The 22,506-nt window shown below is 48.3% G+C and overlaps 1 pseudogene; it reads right to left on the bottom strand.

Moving 5' to 3' along the window:
- Positions 1-17,100: 17,100 nt before the first annotated feature.
- Positions 17,101-17,427, bottom strand: LOC132426753 (anaphase-promoting complex subunit 15 pseudogene; annotated as a pseudogene).
- Positions 17,428-22,506: the final 5,079 nt, after the last annotated feature.

The following is a 22,506-nucleotide window of genomic DNA, read 5'->3' as shown; positions in this document are numbered from 1 at the left end:
CTTATCCTTCCTTTTCTGATGAGATCTTCCAGCAAATCAAAGGTGGGGTTTGGTGAGCAGCTTCCCAGTTATCACCACCTATCTATATGTTAAGATCTTTATGAGCTCAGTCAACACTGCCTGCCCCAGAGAAAGGGGGAAAGGGCAGTAATCCAGGGATCTAGAAGCAGCTTTCATGCCTCTTCGTGTACAGACTGAATTGTGCATTTAGTGGGGCTGGGTTTGGTTTGTTTCTCAAATTATTTAGACAACCTGAAAATACTCTTGAAAGCATCAGCGCTCACCCCCAGCGAGTGGGAATAAGCACACAAGTGCCCCGCAGCAGAGGAATGCGCCAATACATCACCTGACATCATCACCCTTCCCAGTGAGGGAACGGCGTCCAGAATGAGGACGAGGTGATCTACAAGCTCATGAGACAACACAGAGGAGAATCTTGCCAGTGCAGCATGAGCCAAAGAAGCTGGACAGGAAAGTATAATTCCATTTGTACAAAGAACAAAATGAAGGGAAACTAAGCTGTGCTATTGGAAGTCAGGGTAACAGTGGCCCCGGGCCTGACCATAACCAGGTGATCCTTCCGTGGTACTACTGACATCTGCTCTTGTTCTGGGGCTGGATGCGTGGGTTGAACAGTTAGTGAGCCTTCAACAAATTGTGCACTTCAAAAATGTGCTCCATTTGCGTGTGTGTGTGTGTGTGTGTGTGTGTGTTTCAGATTTAAAAATAAAATAAACAATCAAAGGCTGCATCTGCTGTGGGGCAAGCGGGTCAGAAGATCCATGTGGGCCTTTGGAAAGGAGAGACCCTTACAGACACTGCTTTCCTCCTTCAGTGGCACTTCCCTCCTGCGTGGTGGTCTGGTCTCTCTTTCCCCTCCACGGGCTGTAAGTGACAAGCTGGGGATAGGAGGGGATGGCCAACATGGACAGCAGTGGGATCCCCAAATGCTCCCCTCTCGTGGGATCATGGCTTTGAGGTGGCTGACAAAAGGCGGGAAAAAAACAAAAAAATATTGTTATTGTTGTTTTCAACATTAGGACTCCAGATTACCCAGAAGAGTGAAGACCCCCAAGAGCATTTTGGCACTTGAAGTCAAAGATCCAGGGTTCTTCCAGAATCTCTTCAGAAGGACAAAGAGTTCAGAGTGTAAGAAGAAACAGAGATATGAGGGGCCCTTGGTCCCAGGGCTCTTGGAGGAAAAACCTGGGAGAGGATGAGAGCTGAAAACCTCCCAGAGCCAAGGAAATGGGTTTCCAGTGGCAAACTTCTTTTGAGGTTATAATCCAGGATTTATTATTGTTGTTGTGGCTGTTATTAGTTTGATTCATGTAAAAATTTCCCTGCCAGAAACCCTTAAAAGAAGAACCATCCTCTTTGAGATATAAGAGGACAAACCAATTCAAAAATTTCACTTCCTCATTTCTTTTGCTGAATCTCAAGTGAACGTAGGAAAAAAAAAAAAAACACTGAGACACACAGACCTATTTTAAGAACAGCAGGTATTTCCACATTGGTGCTTTGACTTATTTCTAGACCAGAAACCGGATCGCAGGTCCACAAAGCCCCGTCCCACCTGGCGTTTGCTCTGCACGGGTTCTGGGAAAGAGCAGCATGGGGTCAAGCCAAAAAGGCAGTTTTGTCTTTTTTATGATCGAATGCTGAGAATGTACTGATTTATAGCATCTACTTTGATATTTTACACAGAGGCCAAGATTGGAGCTTAGCCCAGTCCTTTCTGGAAATGTATGCTTTGAATCAGGAGGTCCACTTAAAGAAAAGAAGCAGAATTGTGTGTTCCCTGGTGACTTACATCACCACTGTTATGTGCAGCTATCCTTGTTGAGACTGTATCTGGGAGCTGCTCGTGGGAGGTTGGTTCCCATCTGAAGTGTGATGGTATTCAAGTCACCACGAGTGTACCCGCCAGGGAGATGCTTCCATTTCTAGAAACACGCCCCAATGAATGTGTGGGAAGGGATTTCACAGATTTCAAGTCTGGGTGTTCCCCTACAAGGAATCACACAATATTTGAGTTTGAAATGAACATCTGGATCACCGGGTCCAGGCTGTGGTCACTGAGACACGTGGCCCGGGAGCCCCACCAAAGTCCATCTTGAGGTGGGGCTGCAGGAGGGATTTCCAAGGTGATGTCTCCAGGCTTGGCATCTGCTGGGATTATTGCCACACGGTCTCCATTTATACACTGTGCTTCCACAGATAAGTTATCATTTGACAACATTTACCAAAGCTAACAAGAGTTGAAAACCACTGATCTACTGCAGGTCGTTATTTTACAAATGAGAAAACCGGGCACAGAGAAACAGGACTGATCCAGGACTCCCAAACAGAAAGATCAGCAGATAGCCGAGAGCTGTCAAACATCAAAGAAAAATGAACATTATGAAAAAGTGGCAATCCAATTCAACAAATGGAAAAAGGCCATACAGCAACGTCTTGAAGGTAATTATAATTAATATAGTCAAGGAAATTAGAGAATGTAAACTATCTATAAAACACGAAGAGTTTGTTATGAAAAAGAACTAGGGAAATTGGAAAATCAAAAAAATGATTGCTAATTACAATATCAATAGGCTCAGTAGCAAAATAGACATGATTGAGGAATGAATTAGTGAACTGAAAGACCAGGCATTTCTTGCAGACTGTTCATGAGGACAAAGAAATCAGAATAAGAGAGAAAAGTGGACACATAAATGGGAGAACCAGAAGTCTCGTTACTTATTTTCCTAGAGTTCCAGGAAAACAGAGAGAATCCAGGGAGGAAAATAATCAATTAACAAATAGAAGAACACTTACCAGATTTTTTTCAGTTCTAAGCAGGACTAGCCTCACTGCTGTGTGGCCTTCACAGTCACACGGGGCCCTCTGCTCAGAAGGCCCTCCACTTGATTTAATGCCCTGCTGTCACCAACTTGAAATCGTTAATAATTTAAGCTTTGAACCTGTGTTTTGTAGGTGAGGTCTGGCGGGATAATGAAGCGTGCCTGTGAGCAGAGGAGACATCATGCAGAACTAATGTCTGCCGGGTTTTTGCTGCCTGATTCGAGTTCACAGCACCCCATACATAGGGCTCCTATGCACTCAGGATGTGTGGAGTTTATTCAGCAAAACTCAAATCATGTACAGGTAAGTGTGTATCTTTATAGCCGAGGGAGTGGGGCGCTGACAGCTTGAGGAGCCACACTCTTCACTTGAACCAGAATTTGCTTCAAATGCAAATGGAAGGCAGTGGCCTTCTCAGCAACAAGAACACCCAAGGCAGCCCGGCCTAGCTTCTCTCACCTGTTTACATCCCTGTAACAGCCGAACACTTACTCTAAAGTGATGATGACACAGCAGGAAAGGGAAACACCTTTTTTTTTTTTTTTTTTTTGCAGTACGCGGGCCTCTCACTGTTGCGGCCTCTCCCGTTGCGGAGCACAGGCTCCGGATGCGCAGGCCCAGCGGCCTTGGCTCACGGGCCTAGCCGCTCCACGGCATGTGGGATCCTCCCGGACCGGGGCACGAACCCGTGTCCCCTGCATCGACAGGCGGACTCTCAAGCACTGCGCCACCAAGGAAGCCTGGGAAGCACCTTCTGATTCAGTCCTTCCTTTCTCCTCACCAAGCCAAAGTGTCAATAAGTGAACTAAAAATACTTGCGTTAGTTTTTTGCAGTGTTTCCATTGTTCTGGTAAGAATGAAATACACCTGCATGTATGAGGTACAAAATAAGCTAGGTAATCTCAATCGTTCTTCATGTGACTTAAAACGCTCTTTCATTTGCATTTAAAACTGGCATTGCACAATATAAAGGTGAATGCTAAAATGCACACTAACAATTTAAAATTTCAACTTTTCTTTATTTGGAACGACATTAAATAAAAACACCATGGCTAGTCAAGAAAGACTGTGAAGGAAAGGAAAGCTTTATACTTTGGTACCTTTAACCATGCTGTTTTCCTATGTTTTGAACAAGGGTCCCCCATTTTAATTTTGCATGAGGTCCTGCGAATGAGGTAACTGGCCCTTTTTAAAAAGCCTGACAGGGCTTCCCTGGTGGCACAGTGGTTGGGAGTCCGCCTGCCAATGCAGCGGACACGGGTTCGTGCCCCGGTCTGGGAGGATCCCACATGCCGCGGAGCGGTTGGGCCTGTGGGCCATGGCCACTGAGCCTGCGCGTCTGGAGCCTGTGCTCCGCAAAGGGAGAGGCCACAACAGTGAGAGGCCCGCGTACCGCAAAAAAAAAAAAAAAAAAAAAAAAAAAGCCTGACAAATTCACAGCAGAATATATTTTAAACATGCTTATTTTGGAATTTCAAAGGTAAAGGGGAATTTTTGAGGTTTCCAAAGAGAAAAAGAAGAGCTCATTTACAAGAAATGAAAGTGACCAGGACAAGTGATGGCCGAGCTGGGTAAGGATTCCTTTGCTGAACACTTGGGATGTGGGCACCGAGGGGGTCCCCTTCCCAGGGCTCCCCACTCTGAACAGCCAGGTGGCCCAGCCTGCATCTTGTCTTCGTCTGGTCTAGAAAGCAAAGGAGGTGGAGAAGCCATCATCCTGGGGCAGTAAGCAGGCTGGTTGTGAAACTCCTAGGGCTGTCTCCTCACAGAAGCAGCAGGGCTGGCTCTGGATCCAGTCCAGTTTCCCGGGATGTGCAGAGATGCAAATCAGCTGGGCTGTCTCCGTGGGGCTGTGGGCGGTGGGCTGCAGCTCGAGGACACATTGGAACAAAGCGTCCCACTGCTCCAGCACCTGGACATCTGGGCCCAGCAGAAAGCCCAGGAAGATGAAGTGGGTAGTGGAGGCCAACTGCCATTTTCCATGTCAGAGGACGGCCAGGACTAACTCTGAGTTCACGCCCTGTGTTCATGCGCTGGTAGACAGCACACACACACACACACACACACACATCTACAGGAATCCACAGACATACAGACACACAGATACCTATAGACACACACAACACACATACATTAATATATGTTACACAGATACATACATAGGCACACATGCACAAATATGCACGGACACACATGGACACACCCAGACACATACTTTTATATACACACAGACACGCACATATACAGACATACACGTAGACATATACACATCGGTAGATACACAAACACACACACAGACGCACAGACGCACAGACACACACAGCAGTGGAAATTTCTCCCTTGGCTCTTCAAGTACAGAAATATACCAACCATTCACTTTGGCCAAGCAAACTCCTGTGCAATGTTAGGACCTGGTGAACGACACAGTCAGTCAGGGTTCTGCCTTTCATCCTGTCCTCTTCATCCCCTGGTAGAGGCACTAATGAGCAAACCCAGCCAAGCTGTCCAGGAGGAGGGATGAGAGCAGCAAAGCGTTGGGAAAAAGTCCAGTCAGCCAGGGGTGTTGGCTGACCCGCTAGGTGCACACTCAGCACCGTCCTTGCTGCTCTGGTCCAGGTTCAGGAAGGAATGGAATGCAACTTGTGCTTCAAAGGACTTACAGCCGAACGTCCATAAAACATACAATTGGATGGTACATCGTGTTACAGGCGCTCGGCAGTGGAAGGAAGGGAAGATTTATGGGGAGAGAGGGGTGGGCCGACTTCTCTGGCTGGAAGAGCTCAGGCCAGAGAGTGAGGCCAGGGCGGGCAGACAGGTGCCTTTGCTGGGCAGGCGTGAAGGGTGGTGCCGGGCCAAGGACCCCGAAGACCTACGGGGTCACGTGAACAGGTTCCTGTGATGCAGGCATTCTGTGCATTTTAAATGTGCTTTCTGGATCTCTAATAGGAAACCAGTCGACACAGGTTTCCATAAGAATTCAACCACGGACTCTGTTCTGCTGGGCAGAACGCAGTCTGTAAATCCTCATGCGAGCAGGTGGTGCAGGCCGTAAGGCTTATGGGGAGATGACAAGTTGTGGTTGGAAGACGGGACGAGAGGGTCCTGATTCTAATGCACAGCAGAGTTGATCCACTCTGCTAGGTCAACAGCGTGTGGAGCTGGAAAGCTGCTGTTGGCTGAAAAGGACTGGCCCTGGGGAGGAGTGAGTCCCTCACCCAGGTGCTCACAGCTCTTGGTCGAATTTGAAGCCCATTTGCAGGGAAATGCAAAGTGTAGGGTGAGTCCGCTCAGCCCACCTTCAGAATGAAATGCAAAATGACCTCGAAGGGGAAATCTTGTCTTTCTAACACAGCTGAACTTCCAGAAGTGTCACTAACCACGTGAAAGGGGGAAACCACATGTGGGGGGCAGTGGCAGCCATCAATTTTGACTTTTAAAATGCCTTTAAACTCTCCACGTGCTGGAGATGGTTGCAGAAAATGACTTCCCCTGATGGTGCTTCTGTCTGTGTGGTTAGAGACTTGCCTTAGAGGATAAAGGGCCAAGCTAAAGGTTAAGGGGATAAGTGAGGGATGAGGGAATGGATCTTATTTAATCATTCTCTCTGTGGTTGGAAAGAGAAGGCGCACAATAAAATCTCCAAGTCCAGACATTTAAAAACAGAAACAAGTGTATATTGACAAACCCACTCTGTGAAGGCCGTTCTACTCCTGTGGGAGTGGGTGATGTAGGTCAGGCAGCATCTGTGCCATAGGAGCAGGCTCTGTGCTGAGCCTGGGGTCTGGAGAATCACTCTGGACCATCCAAGGGTGCCAGGCCCGAGCTTGGCCCTGGGTTATAGCAGGGGCCCCCAGGCACAAGGCACCCCCAGCCTTGGGGTCCACGTGGATGGAGAGGTCCTTGGCCCTCCATCCTGGGAAGCCTGGGCAAGTGAGGATCATGTGGTAGCTGCCCTTGCTCTTACAGGTCCACCTTTGGAACTTGGTTCCAGAGTTGCTCCTGAGTGCTGAGGACCACTTGGACTCCTTGTGCAGGGCCCAGCTCTGTAGATGCCTGGGAGGCAAAGTCTGAGGAGTCTCCACCCACTGCCATCAAAGCCTGCCCTTTTCCTTCTCCAGCACATTCCTCAGCCTGTGCATAACTTCTAAGTCTAACCTCACCCTCTCATGCTGTAGAAACATGTGATAAGTCACGACGCACTGGTTGGAACATAAAAGCTTTCTTCCCAAGCTGAACCTCCCCATGCAGGGACTGGAACTCTGCCTGGAGGAGCTGTGGTGAGAGGGTTGGGACTCAGCTCCCAAGCGGGTCGCTTGAAATTTTTCACGGTGATGTGCCCAAGTGTAGGGGAAAGTGGAGGACAAAACACATTTATCTGGGGTCTAAATCCCTGCCCTCTGTGTAGTGCTTTCCATAGGCCAGTTGTCCGTTAACTAAAAGGAGGCAAAAGAATATGTAGAAATGCATCTCTTTTCTCCAACCTAGAAGAATCACCTGTCACTCTTCTTGACATTTCTCAAACATTTGGGGGGTGTGTCCAGAAGGTGCCTCATCCTTGGCTTCGCTCCATGTCTGGGAATCAAGAAAAGACAGCTCAGCCCTTCAATGTGATTTCCTCCACTCACTGAGGCTCTGTGACCCGGGCAGAGTGGAGAGAGCGCCAGACAAGCAGTTATGAGGTCCACGGGCTCAATGCACACCCATTTTGGGGGCTTAGTTGCTCCCTCTGTAAAACAGGGTGGATTAGACCTGGGATCCTTTGTGTTACCCCCTTAGAACCTACATCCAAACCATGTTGACTACATAGTAAACCTATTGTTTTTAGATTTCTTTTAATCAAAGGCCTGGACTATTTGAACCCGAATTAAGGAACCCAAGTCTTTCTGACGTCTAAGTGGCCTTCTCCAGGAATACGTGGTATGTCCTTCAATTCCCAAGGCCTCTAGATTGTGGATGAACAAGCCTGGATGAAGGGCCCTTCCAGCTCAAACTTTCGGCATCCCGCCTCAAAATGAGCCCACCTCGAGTTCAGGCCAGCAGGAATGAACATGCACCAGGCAGATCTTTAACAAGAGGACATAAGAAACCTTTCCAATTCCCTTTCAACCCTCAATACATAATGGCAAAGATGAGACATTGCTTCCCTGAATTGAGCAGCCAGATGCCAACCACTTACTTCGAAAATAAATCACTTACTACATCTTTTTTACCTGCCGAAATGTGATTTCCAATACTGCATCCAGTTGGCAAATTTCAGGCTTTTGTGAAAATAGGTGGAACCTAAATCACTGTCTCCAAGACTGGCAAGCTCTCGCCCAGGTGTCATGCTGCCACCTAGTGGACGCTTGGGGAGCAGCCACATGCGGTGCCCGTCCTGCAGCAAAGCGCTCCCCTGTGTCAGCCATGCCCGTGGAAGGGGCCCAGCAAGCCTGCTGCCTTCCTGCCAAGGTCAGGCCAGACCGCCTATGTTGACTCGATGGGATGGTCATCGCTCCCGTCTTTCCCTTCTTTTCTTCCCCTCCCATCTCTTAAAAGAGGTTCAACCCAATGAAATGAATCCCCCTTGGAGGCAGCTCCTGCAGCAGAGGACCAGGTTTTTACTTGGAGAGAACACTGCCGACTCTTAGAAATTACCCTGGGCATGGCCCTGGCACAGGTGGACTCAGCCCTAGCAGGTCGGGGGCTGTTAGATTCCGGAGGACAGGGCCCCTCCCCATCAGGGTTTCAGGAATAAGGCTCACTTAGGGATCGTCATTCTGCCCTGGTCCCCCTAGTTCATTATGACAGGGTGCCTAGGGGCCCAGCGTGAGATGATCAAGTTGTCACTTGGTGGCTTCACAGGGGCCCACACATGTGCCAGGTTGGTGTCCCCCGAACATGAACTGCATAGAACTGCCATCCCACACCTGGACGGACCTGGAGCTGGTGTCTGTGGACCTTGTCAGACAGCTTGAGAAACCATCTTACAGGCTTGTGGGCCCAAGGGGTTGTGAGCTCTGGGTGGCAGAAACCAGGGTCCCATACCTGGTTCCCCTCCTGCCCCAGTGTCTCATCAGCTCCTCCCCAGGAAGCCCCAGATGCAGGTGCGATGATCATTACCGATTTAACAGCGAAAGCAGTGCCAAGTAGAAGGTGGTTTTCTCCAGGGCTCCCTGGGAGGGCCACTGGGAACTGGAGACTGGTCCAACTCCACAGGCCACAGACAGGTTATGGGGAAAATCATCCCAAGTTCCAGGCTCCTGCTTCCGCATTGGTCCTTACCTAGGACACTGGAATTTACTTTTACTAGAACAAAATACTACCTGGGGCGTTTCCCCAGGTATTGGCTCTGGGCCTTCTTTGGGCTATAGAAAACCTTCTGCTGGCCTTTTCATCTTCTCTCTTCTCTAGTTCTTTATCTCTCTCTCTCTCTCTCTCTCTCTCACACACACACACACACACACACACCCCTGGCTGACTCCCAGATTTTGAAAATCCCCACATATAAACCTGTCTCTCAGCCTTCCCAGGGTTTCTTTGTCCCTCTGAGGAAGGATGACAATGGGTGGCAGGGTGACATTTATCTTTGACCTCCAAAGCCCTTGAGCTGTTTCCTTGGGCGGGGGCTGGAGAGCAGAGGGGACTCAACCCTGGGGCCCTGCAGGGTGGGGTTAAAACTGATGACCTTGGGATGACCAAGGCCTCCTAGGGTCAGAGGGCAAAGCCAGAACACAGTGGTTGGACTGCGCACAATCCCCGCCAGATCTGGCTGGGCAAAGCCACACGGAGAGGCCCTGATGGCAGCCAGGGAGCCACCCGTGACTGTCCATCCTCTCACTGTTCTCTTGTCCATGTGGGCGGGAACCTCGGGCAATCTCTTCCAGTGCCTTTATCTGCCTGCTCCACCCCCGGACTGCCTGTGTCCGACACCAACAGGTGAACACAGCGGCTGTTAGACATCAACCACCAATGCCTGGGCACTTTCTCCAGGTGAGCCTGGCTTCCTCCAGTGCTCCCAGAGGCTCAGTGTCTTCCTGTGGATGATGTCACACCAGTGCCTGGTCCCGTCTGTGAAAAGCCTGCGGGGCCGCGTAGGGTGGGCCGAACCCGGGGAGCAGGGAAAGGAATACTGGACTCTAGCAGCTTCTAGCACAGCCCCCTTTTGTCCAGGTGACTTCTGACGTCTGCCTCCCCTCCACCACTTTGCCCGCTGTCCCGGCTGGCCAGAGTCAGGGTGACTGCTGGGTCCAGAGAAAGAACCCATGGCCGTGAAGGTAGGGTGTCTCTAGGTTGTTAAACACAGCCGTTCAGAGATCAAAGTCGGGTGCCTCAGCCGGTCCCCGGTTCTCTGGTTGACCTGGAAGCAGGGGCCCGGGGCTGTCTCAGAGGATGGGGGCTGTGGTGCCCTGGCAGGCTGTTAGACGCATGGGTCAGTGAGGGCCATCTTTACACAAATGCAATCACATCTGATGTCGGATTCTCTGAATGAGAGTACTCCTCTAAGGTCAGCATTTCTGAGCCTACAGACCACCATGGGAAACAGAGGAGCGGACACACAGGCACACGGTGTTCGCACGTGGTTTTTCCCGGGATGCCCCAGTGACTCCCAGGGCCCTGTACTCTTGCTGGGATGATGTGGCCAAAGCCTGGTCCGTGAAGGTGGGGAAGCTGAGGGGACAGAGAGGAAGAGAGAGTCAGGGCAGGAACAGCCAGTCCTGGCCAGGCCGCCTGCCCACAGCTGCCCCCGTTTACACAGCACTCTGTCCTCAGCCCGCACTCAGGTGAGCAGGGGACACAAGGTGAGCATGGTGCTCCCCTCCTGCTTGTGACCCTCACCCCGACCCCTGCAGGCTTGCAGACTCTCTGGGGACAGAGTCCTTTCTTCTCCTGCCTCAGGCCTTGGGAAGCTGCCAAGTGCTGGAGGGATCAGGGGAGATGGGCCAGGTACCCTCACTGACAAGCAGTGGAGTCCAGGGGACAGTCTGGCCACAGCTACCAGTAGCTAAAGTGCACATGTCTACAGATTGCCAACAGACACATAAAAGAGTGCTCAACATCATTAATCATTAGAGAAATGCAAATCAAAACTACAATGAGATATCATCTCACACCAGTCAGAATGGCCATCATCAAAAAATCTACAAACAATAAATGCTGGAGAGGGTGTGGAGAAAAGGGAACACTCTTGCACTGCTGGTGGGGATGTAAACTGATACAGCCACTATGGAGAACAGTATGGAGGTTCCTTAAAACACTACAAATAGAACTACCATATAACCCAGCAATCCCACTACTGGGCATATACGCTGAGAAAACCATAATTCAAAAACAGTCATGTACCAAAATGTTCATTGCAGCTCTGTTTACAATAGCCAGGAGATGGAAGCAACCTAAGTGACCATCATCGGATGAATGGATAAAGAAGATGTGGCACATATATACAATGGAATATTACTCAGCCATAAAAAGAAATGAAATTGAGTTATTTGTAGTGAGGTGGATGGACCTAGAGTCTGTCATACAGAGTGAAGTCAGAAAGAGAAAGACAAATACCGTATGCTAACACATATATATGGAATCTAAGAAAAAAGTAATCTCATGAAGAACCTAGGAGTAAGACGGGAATAAAGACACAGACTTACTAGAGAATGGACTTGAGGATATGGGGAGGGGGAAGGGTAAGCTGTGACAAAGTGAGAGAGTGGCATGGACATATATACACTACCAAACGTAAAATAAATAGCTAGTGGGAAGCAGCCGCACAACACAGGGAGATCAGCTCAGTGCTTGTGACCACCTAGAGGGGTGGGATAGAGAGGGTGGGAGGGAGGGAGATGCAAGAGGGAAGAGATATGGGGACATCTGTATATGTATAACTGATTCACTTTGTTGTAAAGCAGAAACTAACACACCATTGTAAAGCAATTATACTCCAATAAAGATGTTAAAAAGATAAAATAAAATAAAGTGCACCTGTCGGTACTTCCCTGGTGGCATAGTGGTTAAGAATCCACCTGCCAATGAAGGGGACATGGGTTCGAGCCCTGGTCCGGGAAGATCCCACATGCCGTGGAGCAACTAATCCTGTGAGCCACAACTACTGAGCCTGCCTGCCACAACTACTGAAGCCCGCGCATCTAGAGCCTGTGCTCTGCAGCAAGAGAAGCCACCACAATGAGAAGCCTGCACACTGCAATGAAGAGTGGCCCTGGCTCGCTGCAACTGGAGAAAGCCTGCGCGCAGCAACAAGACCAAACATAAATAAATAAATAAATTTATTTAAAAAATAAAGTACACATGTCCTCTGACCCCCAGCAGTCCACACTCACCACAACACAGGACACACAGGAGTGGAGTCCCAAGGGCACTGGTTTCTTTGGAAAGAGCCTGAAAGCAGGTGGTGCTCTGGGAAGCTGACTCCGAGGGAGCGTCAGGGCAAGCGTTTATCAGTGAGGGTGCAGGGTCCATACCATCAGCAGTGGACAAAGGAAGGGGCACAGCAGCTTTTCCACGGGGGCTCCAGGGCTCACATGACCCAGCAGAGCTGTTCCAGGTGGGTCAAAACCGCCAGACCTGCACAGACCTGGACAACCCATCTGGTTGGAGACCCACCCGCAGCCTCCCTCAGGAGGCCTGCCTATGCCATGAAGCTGAGAGGCGCTTAAACGCCACACTGGATGAAGTCAGGTCCCTGGGAACCCGAGATACTCCTTCAGGCCCTGGGTTTCCCTCTGGGACAGCTTCTGGCTCAGTCCTGGGAGCTCCTCCCAGTGGCCCTAACTTATGACCAGAGGCAGGTCATGGCTCGGGATGGGGCCCTCATCCTCTTCTTCCCAGTGTGGGGGATACACTTCAGTGACTTGTTCACATGACTAGATGTTCTAGTAAAAGGGAGGCATTTTGAGCACAGTGCATGAGGCCATGGTCTCCCTTCTGGACTTTCCCAGTGTATTCACATTTGTCTATTCTTACAAAAGGGTCCCAGACTGAACGAGATTCAGGCTCTGGAGATGCTTCTGCTCCCCCTGCCCCCTGAACACACAGGGAGTGTCTTCCTCCCAAAGGCTGCACATCAGACTCACCCAGGGGCCTTTAAACATTGCCAACACCCAGGCCACAGCCCAGACCCGAGGAAACCAGCATGACATTCCTCTGCAGGCAAGTCTGAAGGGCAGCAAATCGAGTACCAGAACCCAGACTCCTTGTTACTCCGGTGGGGCCACATCAGCCTCACCCAGGAGCTGAAAGGAATATAGGCCCCATTGTAGACCCACTGAGTCAGAATCTGCTTTTCAACCAGATCTGCAAAATCCGTGAGCACAGGAAGAAGTGAGAAAGCAACTGGGAGCCACTCGGCCCTCTCCTGGGTCTCCCTGGCACTAGCCTCCGCTGCCACTGAGAGAAGGGGCACCTGGCAGAGGAGGCAGGACCATGGGAGCCCGGGTTTCCCTGCCGACACTTGTATTCATTTCCTGCAGCTGCCGTAACAAAGCACCACAGACTGGGCAGCTTAAACAACAGAAATGTATTGCCTCACAGTCCTGGAGGCTGGAAGTCCAAGATCACATGATTGGTAGGGCTGATTCCTTCTGAGATTGTGAGGGAAGGATCTGGTCCAGGCCTCTCTCCTGGGCCTGTAAATGACTGTCTTCAAGTTCATGTGGCATCTCCCTCTGTACATGTCTCTCTGTCCAAATTTCCCCTTTTTATAAGGACAAAGTCATTCTGGATTAGGACCCACCATCGTGACCTCATCTTACCTAAATCATGTGCAAAGACCCCGTCTCTGAGTCAGTTCACACTAGCAGGTACTAGGCTAGGACTTCAACATCATGTTGGGGGCACAACTCAACCACACTTTTTCCAGAGTGTCTCAGGGTGAGGCTGGTGCAGCAGCCCCCTCCTGATGGGTTGGAGCTGCCCACCGTCAAGGGAAATGTAGCGAGTCTCCCAGAAGGTGGCAAGCTGACTTTAGCTGCCCCAGCCATCTTCAGAAAGCATCCTCACCAACTCACAGCAAAGCCTCAGGGTCCAACTCTGAAGGAACCATCAAGTTCAGAGCTAGAATCTCTCCGAGCTGGGAGTGAAGCTCTGGTTGGACCCCAGTGGGGACCCAGCCATTTCCAGTCTCTTGAGATGAGCCAGTGAACAGAATGACATAGAGTCCATCTGCACAGTGTTATGGGCTGTGTCATGTGCCCCAAATTCTAAAATCCTAACGAAGGGGAAATATGGACTCAAAGACAGACACTCACAGAAGGATGGCCACGTGAGGACATGGAGAAAACAGCTGTCTGCAAGCCAAGGAGAGAGGCCTCAGGAGAAACCAGCCCTGCCCACACCTTGATCTTGAACTTCCAGCCTCCAGGACTGTGAAGCGATAAATGTCTGCTGTTTAAGCCACCCTGTGTGTGGAGCTTTGTTACAGCAGCCCTGGGATGCTGCTGCACACAGGGATGTTGACCGGAGGAGGACTTGGTTCTGCTGGCCTAAGGGAAAGGTTGGTCACAGGAAACAGCATGTAGAATGTGGTCTTGGGGGCAGGGCCTGATGGCCACACCCAGCTGCAGACATACACACAGGTGTGCAGACAGGTGTGGCAGGCAGTCTGAAGAACACAATTTGGTTCTTGTTCCGTGAGACATGGGCCAGGAGCAGCCCCACTGGGCCTTGGTCCCTGCATGGACTCCAGGGCAGCCTCTCCTGAATGCCCATCATCGTCCCTGGCCAGGGATTGCAAAGTCTGTTGGGGCCACATGTGAGACCCTGGGGCGCTCAGCAATAAGACGGGGCGTTCACAGATGCCGGGAGCCAGGGACATTACCATTGTCTCTATGAATCTGGCCTTAGTTTCATCCACAGGTGGTGTGACCTGGTGAAAAGGAGGATGGAGAATGTGGGGGCCAGGAGTGGCCCTTCTCAGAGCCTGATGATGTCCTGATGGGGCTGAGCTCCAGGGGGCCCAGCTTGGGGGTGTAGAGGGGGTAGTAAGGGTCCAGGCAGAACCCACAGTAGAGTGTGGCCCTAGCAGGTGACTTCTCTCCTCTTTTTTGGCACTACTCGCCCACCTCCTCTCACACCACCTACACCCAGTTTCTCCCCTCCCTCCCTCCCTCTTCCATTCTCTCTCTCGCTCTCTCACTCTCTTGTTCTCTCTCTCCCAACACCCAACTTCTCTCTATCGTATTGGCTGTTGGCAGAGATGCGTTCACCATGCAGCTATCTATAATTCGTATAATCCTCAGGGCCTGGGGTTTGCATGGGCTCCTTCCAAGATCCTTGGAGAGGATCTAGCAAGGTAGTTATGTTTTTACATAAAATTTTCCCAAGTAAGAAATTTGATCTACAATCTCTCAAGACAGCTGTCTCTTTCCCCTCCATGTTCCTGGGTAGCATTGGAATAGCCATGGGCACTGTTAAAATTCTGGGAAAGGAAAGCCAAGTTAGGGATGCAGAGAGCCTGGGCTCCCTGCAGCAGAGTAGCTTGGTTCCCTGCGTCTTCCATGTATACTTAGGTCACTGCCAGCCTTCCAGGCAGCCAAGGCTACCACCCATTCTACTGAGCACGTGGTTTGAGATGGGAAGGTCACAGGTGATAGGATAGTGTCCTGTTTGCTAGCACTGGATTGGTGGGGGGGGACTTGCAGGAGGAATATGGTGGCCACGTGCAGGGCTGGAAGCATGTCTGAGAAAACATCCTCATGGTGGGAGGAGGGGAGGTCCTTATTGTGAGGTGAATCCCCCTGGCAGCCACACGCCCTGCACAGTGAGACTTATACAATCATTCATATGATTGCACCATGCTTTTGTTTTTTCTTTTTGATGGGAATTAATGGAATTTACCAGAATTCCTATTTTCTTGCATCAAACCTGTAGCCATCTTACACTCAGTATGCAGAATTGCACATTTTATATCTCCCAGCACTTTGGACCAGTCTTAGCACACCTGGGCCAGAGCCGACTCTGGTGGTTCCGATGAAATCTCTTTCTTAAAGTCGGCTCCACAACCCTGCGTGTGAGCTTCAGACTCCACGAGGCTGAATCCGCCCTGGCCTCCGGGATAGACATAAAAGGCATTCGGTTCCCCTGTTCCAGGGCTTCAGGGATGTGGACCTCCACCGGGATGTTTGTAAGGGAACGGCTTCAAGCTGAAATTACCGTGGACTCATGCATTCGAGGCTGAGATCTCCCAGATTCTTCTCCTGAGCGAGGCCTGAACCTCACAGGTTCCTCTGAGCCACCCTGAGCTGACAACAGCTCCTGACGCCTTCTCAGGTCCCCCAAACCCCATCCCCCTATTTGTCAGACTCTGCCAGCAGAGAGGGAGTGAAGGAGGCAGCTCAGTTCACAGGCTATTCCCCAATTTGCTGACCATCACCGACAGGCTGTTCCCTGTTCTTCCATGAAAAGTTGGAACCCACATCACAGAAAAGTGATGAAGTTTAACAGGGAGAACCACGAAGTCAGATTTCTACCAGCCAAGAGAATTTTAGACCTTCACTCTTCACTGGGCCACTTTGGGATTGCAGGGACCTCTTAGAGGACTGTCCTGGCAGGTGTTCAGTGACCCATCGTAGAAAACATCGGTCCACGCTGTTTGGCTTCATTGGAGAAACCCAACCTGCTGGAACTCAAGGGAGGCTCTGACCTTAACTTCCTGTCCCAGGACCCCAAATGATTCCAAGTCCCCTAAGTCAGAGCCCTGATAAAAAGGAGCACCAGTGATGGGCCACACAATGGGAATGGATTGTACTTTTAAATATTGTCAATGCCTGGACCTCCCTGGGCCCCATTTCAGAGGAATGCAGCCATGCTCTGGGAACGCAGCCTGGACATGAGCCTTTTTAAGGCTCCAGTTGATTCTGCTGTGCAGTCCGTCCTGGGACCCAGTGGTATTAGACAAAGACATCTGGGCTGGCCACTTTCTGGGTGCTCTTTTCTGAGTCAGGGACTTTTCATTTGTAAAATAAGGAGTTAATAATCACAGCTATCTCAAAAGTTGGTTGTTTTTTTATTTTTATATCAGTCCTGTGTCTTTATTAAAGAGAGTTAGAAAGAGACTAGGTCTGGCAACCAAGGAGTGAGGTACTGGCCAGAAACGTGGGGATGCAAGGGCAGATTGATGGGCTGGGAGGGGCTGAGGATACCAGGTGCTGGCAGCAGCTGAGGAGGTGCCCGAGGGTGAGCTTTCAGGCACTGGGGTCGGTGTGGGGGGTGTTGGGTGATCAGCTGGTTCCGCAGGGCATCCAGGATAGATTGGGCGGGCCTGGAATCTCCCTAGATCATCCAGTGGTCCTGATCCTGTGAGCTGCCTTCCATGTCCACCTCACTGACCTCTCCATCATCGGGTGACTCATTGTAGCCATTCGTCTCATCCATGCCCTGCGCGTCCCCATCAACCTCTGAGTCCTCTTCACCATCTTCATCCTCATCTTCATCTTCCTCGTCAACACAGTGCCAGGCCTGATGCTGCTGTTCCTGCTGCTGCAGCCCTGTCTCCTCCACACAGGGTCGATCCAGATTAAACCACAATGTCTCAGTCACACAGGGGAAGGGCGAGGGGAACAAGGTGCGCATGGCTTCTAGACTGGGTTTGAGTCCTGGCTGCACCATTTACTAGCTGTTTGACCTTGGCCGAGTCACTTAACCTCTCCAAGACTCAGTTTCCTCATTGCACCGTGAGGTGGCAGCTGGTGGCAACCCAGAAGCCTTCACTTTCAAAAGTTGGTTGTTTTTAGGCTTAAAATAGAAAATATATCTGAAAAGGCTTTGCCAGCTGTATTATGCAAATGCAACTTCTATTACAGAGGGCTCAAAAATGACACTGCACATACCTAGTCTACCAAAGCAGGCTGAACCATTTGTGTGCCTGAGCAATGCTCTGGGCATTCACACACTGTTTGAATTTTTTACTATAAAGCCCTTTGCGTGCTGGTGCTCAGTGGTCAGAGGTGCAACCCATGGGCTGCTGCAGGGCATCATAGAGACATTCATTCCTCTGACCCGTGAGTGCTCACTGGGTGCTCTCCAAAAGCTGAGAATGGGGAGAAAGGAAGACTATGACCCCCACAGACGCTAATTCCACCCTCAAGTGATGTGGATAAGTAGTCTAACTTTGTTTTCTCTCCTGATGAAGCCTCCAAGAATCACCAGTGGCCTGAGGCTTCACCCAAGGACCAAGTAGTGTCCACCCCTCCCTGTTGACCATGCAGGGAGTTGTCTTTGGGAAAACCTGGGCCATGGTTGGCTTCCAAGTGCCGTGCACTGTCGCTCTGCTGGTTAGGCTGGTTCCTCAGGGGCAGGAGGACAGGGAATTGCAGCAAAAGTCCAAGTTCCACTGAAGAAGTACCTGCAGGTCCGGAAAGAATGCCCCCTGCTCTCGGTGGATCCGATTCTCGCCTGACTTGGGGCTTCCCAGCACCCACCCCACCCTCTCACCGCAGAGCAGGGGGTCAATCTCTGCGCAGTGCAGGGAAAGCAGACCTTTCCTTGTGCACTGAAATACTTGGCTCTTTCGAAGACGTCAGTAACAGTGCGTCAGGCCCCAGGTCCATGCAGGTAAGCGGGGAAAACCTGTTCTACACACTGAGAACTGAAAGGGGAAAAGCAGTTCAAGCTGGTTAATAAGAGAGAGTTATTTTCATGTTGAGAAGAACATTAAAAGTACAGGAAATTCTGAAAAAAAGAATAGACACAGACACCTGTTTGACAGAGTCACACACACTCACACATACACACAAAGAATCCCTGGGGAAACATTACAAAAGAATACAGGTCCCATGAGCCAACTGTGGACCCTGTGTTTCCAAACGATAACATACAGAAGTAGGAATTCGGAATAGAATGAACTCTCTGGCACTTTAGCCAGCGAGTTCTCATCGCAGAATGTTCAGGAAAGGATGTCGTACTGACTTTAAGAGAAGAGTGTCCCAAAATGAACAAATGTCTAAAAGTTTTGATTGCAGAGTAAAGTCGATTGACGTGGCTCTCTGTTCCATGCTATGCTTTACCTCGGCAGCCCTTTTCTTTGGAGAGAGCTCCTCTGCTCAATTCTGTCCATCTCAGGACAGAACTCATCTCTGAGCCAAGGAGAGTCTGCTCGGGTCCTAATGTCCTGATACCCGTTGTGTGTTTAGGTCACTTTTTTTCTGTCTGATTTCCCCGCCATGTTCATAATCGTGTGAGGTACAAAGTGCTGGTAAGTGGGATTGGCTTCATCAAGCATCCTCTTTTCTTTCTTTTTCAGGGCTGAATGCTGACAGAAGTAAGAAGAGGTGGGGAGGGATGGAGCAGGCTGGAGGCTTATCAGGCAGCTCGTGCTCCTCAATTCTGACAGGTGGTGGGGGTGGCAGCATGCTGCAGTGTAAGTTTGCTCACCTGGGCACCCTGGCAGGCAGAAAGCTCCCTGGCATCCCTGGGAACACAACCAGTGTCCAGGGGTCCTGCTCTCCCAGATGCCTTTGTATGAGAGGAGACACTTCTCTGGATGTTCTCCAAGTACCTCCAGGTGCATCATGAAATTGAAAACTCGTGTCCTGCACAGCAGATGCAGATGACTCGCCTACTTCGGTGAAAATCACTTTCTTTCTGGAACAACCCACCTGAGGACTCGAATTCAACAAAATGGTTTTCTTTTTTTTTTTTTTTTAACATCTTTATTGGAGTATAATTGCTTTACAGTGTTGTGTTAGTTTCTGCTGTATAACAATGTGAATCAGCTACACATATACATATACATATATCCCCATAACCCTTCCCTCTTGCATCTCCCTCTCACCCTCCCTATCCCACCCCTCTAGGTGGTCACAAAGCACCGAGCTGATCTCCCTGTGCAATTCAGCTGCTTCCCACTAGCTATCTATTTTACATTTGGTAGTGTATATATGTCAATGTTACTTTCTCACTTTGTCCCACCTTACACTTGCCCCTCCCCTAGTACTCAATTCCATTCTCTACGTCTTCGTCTTTATTCCTGTACCGTCCCTAGGTTCATCAGCACCGTTTTTTTTTATTTTTTTAGATTCCATATATATGTGTTAGCATACAGTATTTGTTTTTCTCTTTCTGACTTACTTCACTCTGTATGACAGACTCTAGGTCCATCCACCTCACTACAAATAACTCAATTTTGATTCCTTTTATGGCTGAGTAATATTCCATTGTGTATATATATATATATATATATATATATATATATATATACCACATCTTCTTTATCCATTCATCTGTCGATGGACACTTAGGCTGCTTCCATGTCCTGGCTACTGTAAATAGAGCTGCAATGAACATTGTGGTTCATGACTCTTTTTGAATTATGGTTTTCTCAGCGTATATGCCCAGTAGTGGGATTGCTGGGTCATATGGTAGTTCTACTTTTAGTTTTTTAAGGAACCTCCATACTGTTCTCCATAGTGGCTGTATCAATTTACATTCCCACCAGCAGTGCAAGAGTGTTCCCTTTCCTCCACACCCTCTCCAGCATTTATTGTTTGTAGATTTTTTGATGATGGCCATTCTGACTGGTGTGAGATGATATCTCATTGTAGTTTTGATTTGCATTTATCTAATGATTAATGATGTTGAGAATCCTTTCGTGTGTCTGTTGGCAATCTGTATATCTTCTTTGGAGAAATGTCTATTTAGATCTTCTGCCCATTTTTGGATTAGATTGTTTGTTTTTTTTTGATATTGAGCTACATGAACTGCTTGTATATTTTTGGAGGTTAATCCATTGTCAGTTGCTTCATTTGCAAATATTTTCTCCCATTCTGAGCGTTGTCTTTTGTCTTGTTTATGGTTTCCTTTGCTGTGCAAAGCTCTTAATTTTGATTAGGTCTCATTTGCTTATTTTTGTTTTTATTTCCATTTCTCTAGGAGGTGGGTCAAAAGGGATCTTGCTGTGATTTATGTCAGAGTGTTCTTCCTATGTTTTCCTCTAAGAGTTTTATAGTGTCTGGACTTACATTTAGGTCTTTAATCCATTTTGAGTATATTTTTGTTATTGTGTTAGGGAGTGTTCTAATTTCATTATTTTACATGTAGCTGTCCAGTTTTCCCAGCACCACTTATTGAAGAGGCTGTCTTTTATCCATTGTATATTCCTGCCTCCTTTATCAAAGATAAGTTGACCATAGGTATATGGGTTTATCTCTGGGCTTTCTATCCTATTCCATTGATCCATATTTATGTTTCTGAGCCAGTACTATATTGTCTTGATTACTGTAGCTTTGTAGTATAGTCTGAAACAGGGAACCTGATTTCTCCAGCTCCATTTTTCTTTCTCAAGATTGTTTTGGCTATTCGGGGTCGTTTGTGTTTCCATACAAATTGTGAAAGTTTTTGTCCTACTTCTGTGAAAAATGCCAGTGGTAGTTTGACAGGAATTGCATTGAATCTGTAGATTGCTTTGGGTAGTATAGTCATTTTCACAATGTTGATTCTTCCAATCAAAGAACATGGTATATCTCTCCATCTGTTTGTATCATCTTTAATTTCTTTCATCAGTGTCTTATAGTTTTCTGCATACAGTTCTTTTGTCTCCTTAGATACGTTTATTCCTAGGTATTTTCTTTTTGCTGCAATGGTAAATGGGAATGTTTCCTTAATTTCACTTTCAGATTTTTCATCATTAGTGTATAGGGGTGCAAGAGATTTCTGTGCATTAATTTTGTATCCTGCTACTTTACCAAATTCATTGATTAGTTCTAGTAGTTTTCTGGTAGCATCTTTAGGATTCTCTATGTATAGTATCATGTCATCTGCAAAGAGTGACAGCTTTACTTCTTCTTTTCCAATTTAGATTCCTTTTATTTCTTTTTCTTCTCTGATTGCTGTGGCTAAAACTTCCAAAACTATGTTGAATAATAGTGGTGAGAGTGGGTATCCTTGTCTTGTTCCTGATTTTAGAGGAAATGGTTTCAGTTTTTCACCACTAAGAATGATGTTGGCTGTGGCTTTGTCATATATGGCCTTTATTATGTTTAGGTGAGTTCCCTCTATGCCTACTTTCTGAAGGCTTTTTATCATAAATCGGTGTTGAATTTTGTCGAAAGGTTGTTCTGCATGTATTGAGATGATCATATGGTTTTTATTCTTCAACTTGTTAATATGGTATATTACATTAATTGATTTGCATCTATTGAAGAATCCTAGCATTCCTGGGAACCCACTTGTTCATGGTGTATGATCCTTTTAATGCGTTGTTGGATTCTGTTTGTTAGTATTTTCTTGAGGATTTTTGCATTTATGTTCATCAATGATATTGGCCTGTAGTTTTCTTTTTTTGTGACATCTTTGTCTGGTTTTTATATCACGGTGATGGTGGCCTTGTAGAATGAGTTTGGGAGTGTTCCTCCCTCTGCTATATTTTGGAGGAGTTTGAGAAGGATTGATGTTAGCTCTTCTTTAAATGTTTGATAGAATTCGCCTATGAAGCTATCTGGTCCTGAGCTTTTGTTTGTTGGAAGATTTTAAATTACATTTTCGATTTCAGTGCTTGTGATTGGTTTGTTCATATTTTCTATTTCTTCCTGGTTCAATCTCAGAAGGTTGTGCTTTTCTAAGAATTTGTCCATTTCTTCCAGGTTGTTCATTTTATTGGCATATAGTTGCTTGTAGTAATCTCTCATGATGCTTTGTATTTCTGCAGTGTCAGTTGTTACTTCTCCTTTTTCATTTCTAGTT

This window comes from Delphinus delphis, chromosome 6 (genome assembly GCF_949987515.2).
Source record: "Delphinus delphis chromosome 6, mDelDel1.2, whole genome shotgun sequence".
In the NCBI taxonomy this organism is placed as follows: Eukaryota; Metazoa; Chordata; class Mammalia; order Artiodactyla; family Delphinidae; genus Delphinus; species Delphinus delphis.
Note: the sequence above shows the minus strand (reverse complement) of the source record. Positions and strands in the feature narration are given on the sequence as shown.